The sequence below is a fragment of the Arachis hypogaea genome, chromosome 19 (genome assembly GCF_003086295.3).
Source record: "Arachis hypogaea cultivar Tifrunner chromosome 19, arahy.Tifrunner.gnm2.J5K5, whole genome shotgun sequence".
In the NCBI taxonomy this organism is placed as follows: domain Eukaryota; kingdom Viridiplantae; phylum Streptophyta; class Magnoliopsida; order Fabales; family Fabaceae; genus Arachis; species Arachis hypogaea.
The window spans coordinates 17039798-17047109 of NC_092054.1; the positions used below are offsets into that span (position 1 = coordinate 17039798).

At 36.7% G+C, this 7312-nt stretch overlaps 1 long non-coding RNA gene across 1 annotated transcript; it reads left to right on the top strand.

The window, feature by feature from the left end:
- Nucleotides 1-721: 721 nt before the first annotated feature.
- LOC112778016 (uncharacterized) lies at nucleotides 722-2064 on the top strand. The gene is made up of 2 exons (XR_011877174.1): nucleotides 722-1101; nucleotides 1570-2064. It is a non-coding gene; the product is annotated as an uncharacterized lncRNA (long non-coding RNA).
- Nucleotides 2065-7312: the final 5248 nt, after the last annotated feature.

A 7312-nucleotide genomic window follows, 5' to 3' on the forward strand; every position in this document is an offset into this window, starting at 1 on the left:
AAGAAGTGGAAGAATTCAAAGAAGAACACAAGGGAGTGGAGCTTGTAAGACCTCTCCCAAAGTCATCACCATCCAATACAACATTCAAGTGGGTAAAATTCCTATCCTTAACCTTTACGTTCTCACTTGAATATGGGCTACTGGAGACGGATGGTCAACTTAGAGCTCTTTATGGCATTAAGAGTAAGAAAAAGATGGTTAGTGGTAAGAGTTGTCAAGCAAGGTTCAATATAGTTGCATGCTCCAAATTAAAGTGCAAGGATTGGTGTAGAACTCAATTGAATGGGTTTAGAAGGTTGTTTGGATGTCTCTGTGAGAATTCAGATCGCTTGCCACCCGGTGGGAACAATGGTGATCCACAAGGAGACGGGTATAAAAGCAAGGTTTGGGACCCTGGAATTCATTCCCACAATCAACACTCATAGGGCCTTGTCACTTGTTTCAATTTGCTCGAAGGCGTTATGCGCCTAGTTTGGAATCCCGTTGGCCATTGAAATTACAAACATTGGTAGAGATTTCTGGATCAGTACAAGCACAAGCCACCATGACAAGGAGCTCACCACATGTCCAACTTAAAGACTTTAACTAAAAGTGCTAGGTGGGAGACAACCCACCGTGGTATGATCGTTTATTTTCATTCTTAGTTTTATTTTGTTTTATTTTTGTTAGTGTTCATTCATTAATTCATTCAGCATCTTCACATGCATTCTGCATCAAAAGTAGGCATATATATAATTGGTGAAACTACTATTTATTGACCCGTTCCCAATAATTCATGTAGCGGTTTGTGATGAGCAATGCAGCCTTCATGGTGGGGTTTGTGATAATGGAGTTTGTGAGTTCCGATGTTCGGACTATGCGGGATATACTTGCCAGAACAGCTCAATGCTCCTCTCCAGCCTTTCAGTTTGCAAGGAAGTGTTGGGAAAGCGTATTTCTGGGCAGCATTGTGCACCTAGTGAACCTAGTATTCTGCAGCAGCTAGAAGAAGTGGTTGTCATGCCCAACTACCACCGACTATTTCCTGGTGGTGCAAGGAAATTATTTAATATATTTGGGAGTTCCTACTGTGACGAGGCGGCTAAACGACTTGCATGCTGGGTAAGTTCATCTTTTCTTTGCTAAAGTTATCCCTACAATTATTTTCCTGTTATTTATTTATCTATGTTTTTAAATAATGGTCTTATTCTTACTCATTGGCAACTCCAATTTTTTTTCTCTATATATTTTTTCTCTAGAGTTCACATTATTGTCAAATTTAAGGGTTATTCTTATCTAATTTTCTTAGAAGTGATTCTTCAATTTGATTATGCAAAGTAAGTTTTCAGTGAAAAAAGTGATTTTTTGTCGGGGAAAAGCTGAAACAAATGCACTTAGTTCTAAAATAATAAGATATGATATAGAACCATTAATTGTGACAATAACCCTGACTCTTCAAAATTGTTCTCTCACTAGATCTAACATTGCATTTTGTGGAGAGTAGAACCATTAGATTGTTAAAATTGTTCTCTCACTCTAAATTTGGTAATTTGCCAATTTGTCTGATGAGCATGTTGCATAATTCCTCAGATTTCCATCCAAAAGTGCGACGGTGATGGAGACAACAGGCTTCGAGTATGTCATTCTGCATGCCAGTCATACAATCTAGCATGTGGAGCATCACTGGACTGCACTGACCAAACCCTATTCAGCAGCAAAAAGGAGGGTGAGGGTCAGTGCACTGGCTCCGGTGAGTTAAAACTATCATGGTTTAATCGCGTCTGGAGTAGTTTTACCTTAAGAGATAGTTCCTCCAAAGGAATATCTGTAAGAGATAGTTAGCTTCATTTTTTTTCTCTTCTTGGGTGGTTTTAGGTTGTAGTTTCTTTTGTCTTTTAAATAGGGTCATTGTAAAGAAAAATGGTGGTAAGCAACACCTTAGGTTTAGGGATTGACTTTACTCATCCTAAATTGTCTAGTAGGTTGAATGGATGGGGAGGTTACTGATTTGGCTTTCAAAGAGAGCCTGTTGTAGAGAAAATTGAGATCTATGGAAAGGGTATAATAGTAAATGAGATGAAGAAAGGTGTACCCAAAAAAATGTGATAAAAAAAAGGAAAAAAAGAAAAAGAAAAAAGATGAAGGTTACATGGTTTAACAGTGTTTTGGCCGAAGGCCCTTTAAAATGGAAAGTTTTTGCTCTCTAGTCTCTCTACTTCATTCCTAATTCCTTTATCCCGTTCTGATATCTTGTTTTCAATTATGTGTGATTTGTTTTCCTGCGAAATTAATGTTTGCAGTATCATCTTCAAAGTATCGGAGGGTAAGAATTTCCATGGTCAAGTTTGATGTATAAAATTAATCACGAACCTTGCACATAAAAATTTCTACCGGTATTTATCTCAACATACCCATAGTAAAGTTTATGTTAATCCTGGAAAGGTATAATTGTTACCATGTTAATCATCTAGAAGTTCTAAACTAAACCTCGGAACGTAATGACAAGAAAAACAAGCCGACAAATTTCCTAAAGATGAATGCTTTTAATTAGGCAAAAATTTAATCGATTCTACCGTATTAACGTAACCACTAATACGAAATTATAATGCATTCACCAAAAATATACGATAATATTGATTATAATGCTATCATATTGGGTCACTGATTCAATTGAATTAGTTACCGAATGCAATATCTACAATTGTAATTGTGAATAATATATATTATAATGCATTCACAAGAATATACTATAATTAGTTTTATTTGTATTTTTAGCTTATTTTTGTACGAGTCAAAATGGTCCTGAACTACAACAATTTCTTTGGTAGCAAAACCAAAAAAGTAAAGGAGGAGAAATATTGAGGAATCCGATCAGTTTCTACTTTAAACTTGTTACTTGTGAATAAAGTAACAATACTAAAAATAAATTTACACACTCTAAATCATAAATCTTACTAGTAAATAAATTATCAGCATAGACTCCAACCACCATTTAAACCTTTTCAATCATGAGTATCCTCTTGGTCTTTCTCAGGAACAAAAAGTGCCAAGCAAACCTTTTGATCTATAGTTTTTCTTGAAGCCCAGATTTGAATTTCAACATCTTCATCCAGCATATTTTCTTCAACAACTTCTTTGTGTTTGCCATTCAACACATACATGCGGCTGATCTTCTTTTCTTTTCCACTTTTGCCCTTCTTGTTCATGTTCCACTGTCCAAGTTTCATCTCAGTTTCCTTCACAGCATCATCAAGACCATCACCGCCATAGGTTCTTGGCTTGTATATTAGTGTCACTGCAATGGTTTTCCAGTCACGGGCATACAACTTGTCTGCTTCTTGATGGAGCATCGTCTTTTCTTCTTCAGTTAAAAAATCAAAACTCTTGATTTGTTTGAACGGCATCGATATCCTAGCATGTCTCTCTGTTACATCGGTATAATACAATAATTTTTGTATGATAAGACATAGGATTTTCTCCACACAGCTCTTTGAACTTCGCCTCCAACTCTTGAGACAATCTTGGCACCGCCGTCAAGGGGATCGAACCCGAATCCTTTTGCGGCGGGGTTGATGAGTTTCATGATAGGGGGGTCAAACCCGAATCCTTTTGTGGCGGGGTTGATGAGTTTCATGATCATCTTCATTCCCAACAACCAAGTCATTAGCTTTAACAGTGTCGTCATCATTACTGACAACAACATTGTGGCCTTCGTGTTCCAACTTTTCTTTAGCCAATGCGGCAGCAGCTTCCGCTAACAAAACCAAGCCATTCCATTTTGGATCAAGAATTGCCTGTAACAAGAAAGGCATGATTACAAAACTGGAATGTAATGTGAGTGTTCTTGGAATGGAATATAAGAGTTTCTTGATATGGAAAGTGAAATATATAGTGTTCGTTTGAGTGGCTTCATAAAAAGAAAGAAAATCTGGCTGGACGGTTTTATTTAAATTTAATTGATATGATATGATCTTGTTTTGTTTTAATTTTAAATCAAATTATTTATCTTTGATTTATCATACGGTTAAAACAGGCAAACAGAAGTATCATTTAATTTTTAAACTTTAGAAACCTAATTAAAAATTTAATATAATTATAGCAACTCAATATTAGGGTGTGTTTGACAAACACGTTGAGGAAGAGAGAAGTAAGTTTGAGCTTCTTGAAAGTTTCACTTTTATGTTTGGCCTTTTTTATCTTCCTAAACGCAAAATTGATTCTGCCTCTAAACCCACGTTCAGGAGAAGCTAAAATTTGTAGCTTCTGCTTTTCACGTTCATGGTTACTTATTATCCTTGGAAAATTAGGTGAAAATTTTATTTCTTTTTTACCAATCCTACCCTTCATTTTCTTCGCGTCATTTTTTTCTCCCAACTCCTAATTCTCTCTTGTTCTTTTATCCTTTTATTCTTCTTTCATCTTACTACTTGCTTTTGTTTTCAGTTCTTCCTTGCTTAAGCATAAGCAAACCTTTAAGTTTGGTGTTGACACTTTGCTTAGAAGTTTTCTGTTTATTCTTATGGCACCAAAGGGAGGCGAATCACCTTCACGAAGGAGCACAACCTGAAGAATAAAACGACCGCTAGGATAACTAAGGTGGTTGAGTTCCTTTCATTCTATATTCCCTCTCACTTTTACTATATTATGTTCTGGTTTTCTGCTATTTTGCTTGTTTGTTGTATGATCCTTTATTAGTTAGAATCCTAGGTCTAGTTTAGTTTTCTCTTAATTGCTTTAATTCTGAAAAGATGTCTCATGTATTACTCACTGAGCTTGAATTCAAATAAAAAATACAGAAGTGATGTATTGAATGAGAAATTGCGTGAGAATCTTTCCTATCTTTTCCTAGTGAATTTGCATATAATTTGTTGAGTTTAATAAAGAATTAATTATCTTTTAGCCAATATGGATGCTACTTTGAGTCTTTTGCAATTTTGTTTATTTTAGGTAGCATTCGGCTGGATTTGATGGAGTTTCTGCAGCACAAGAATCAAAGGAGATGGCAGCGAGGAGCGACGCGTGCACGTGACTGACGCGTACGTGTGAATGGGAGCTTTCCATGGCGACGCGAACGCGTGACTGACGCGTACGCGTAATTTGAAGATTTGCACAGCGACGCGTGCGCGTGACCGACGCATCCGCGTGACTCGCTGATAAACCCCTATTTTATGATTCATCTTGTGCTCAATTAAGTGTTTTTTATCAATTCTTCACCCACTTATTCATAAGATTTGCATGGTTTTACAATTCCTTCCTTATTCTATGATATATATGAAAACATGTTTCCTATGCTTTAAAAATATTTATTTTAATTATCTTTTATTATCATTCGATGCCGTGATATGTGTGCTAAGTAATTTTAGGCTTCATAGGGCAGGAATGGCTTAAAGGACGGAGAGGAAACATGCAAAAATGGAAGGAACGCACAAAATAGAGTTTTGAAGAAAATGGCAGCGACGCGGACGCGTGCCTAGCGCAAAACGCAAGCGACACGTACGCGTGACTGACGCATATGCGTGACAAGGAAAAACTCCAAATGACGCGAACGCGTGACCCACGCGCACGCGTGACGAACGCCACCTGCAGAAAACTGCAGAAGTCGCCTTCAGCAATTTCTGGGCCCTTTTTCGGCCCAAATCCAAGCCCAGAAACATAGAATAGAAGCCAAAGAATGGGGGAATCAATAGCAACAATTCATACAACATTCAGAATACATAATTTTAGGTTTTAGATGTAGTTTTAGAGAGAGAGAGGTTCTCTCCTCTCTCTTAGGTTTTAGAATTAGGATTTCTTTTACTTTATGGTTATTACTTCATTCCAGGTTCAATGTTCCCAACTTTAATTTATGTTTCTCTTCTACTTTTATTTACTCTAATACTTTTACTTGTTAATTACTTATGTTGCCAAATTGGCTTATGAACCTTTCCATGTTAGATCTGAATATTCTATTTAATGCAATTTGAGGTATTTCAGATTTATGATTGCTTTATTCTGTTTATGATATAAATAATTTAGATTTTTTCTCCTTTTGGTTTTGGTTAAGTAATTGGTAACACTTGAGTTATCAAACTCAGCGGTTGATTGAGAGTTGGAAATTGCTGATTGACTTGGATCCCTCTAAAGCTAGTTTTTCCACAGAAGTTGACTAGGACTTGAGGAATCAAGTTAATTGGTCCACTTGACTTTCCTTTATTTAGTAAGGGTTAACTAAGTGGGACCAACAATAATTCTCATCACACCTGATAAGGATAACTAGGATGGGATTTTCAGTTCTCATACCTTGCCAAGAGTCTTTATAATTATTAATTTATTTTTCTTGCCATTTAAATTACTTGTTCTCTATTTCAAAAAAACCCAAAAATATACCTTTTTTTCCATAACCAATAATAAACACACCTCCCTGTAATTCCTTGAGATACGACCCGAGGTTTAAATACTTCGGTTATAAATTTTATTGGGTTTTGTTACTTGTGACAACAAAAGTTTTTGTACGAAAGGATTCTTGTCGATTTAGAAACTATACTTACAACGAGCTTTTAATTGCAAATTTCTAGACCACACAAAAGTCAGTTCGGTCAAAATGGCGCCGTTGCCGGGGACTTGCAATTGTGTGCCTTATTATTGGTTATTGTAAATATTTTATTTTGCTTGTTTATTTGCTTTTATTTTTGTTTTTAATTTTTATTAGCTACTATGAACTCTCACCCCCGTCGCTTTGAGTTTGGTTATGATATTGTTGCAAGGAATGTGAGCTATAACAGGAACATGCATCAAGGTCAAAACAATCAAAGATGGAATGAGCCACGAGGATCTGATCAACCATTTTGGCAACAACACCTTCCAAGATACCATGGACAACGACCATTCTATAATGCATGCTAAGACAATAGTTACGGTGGACCTTCTTATGACAACCAACCCCTACCAGTTTACTATGGTCAAGAGCCATTCCGAAGTACGTACCAAGATAATAGATACGGTGGACCCCTTTGTGGTTACCAACAAGCCCCATCATACGCCTATAAACCACCTCCTCAACATAGCTTTGAACCACCATACTCATAAGCCAACCACAACCATTCATCTCTGTATGCCCCTAACCCTTATCCACCCCAACTCCAATCTAATTACTCCCAAGAACCACTGCTTCCATATGCACCATATCCATATATGTCAAACCAAGAATCACATGATCGTCTCAAGGATACAGTGAACCAATTTCATGCAACCCTTCATCAATTGGAGCAAGCGATAAAGCGATTAGCCCCCAGTACGAAGGAGACATTAGAAGCTCTGGTGGACAACACGGAATATGACTTTGTATTAGAACAAG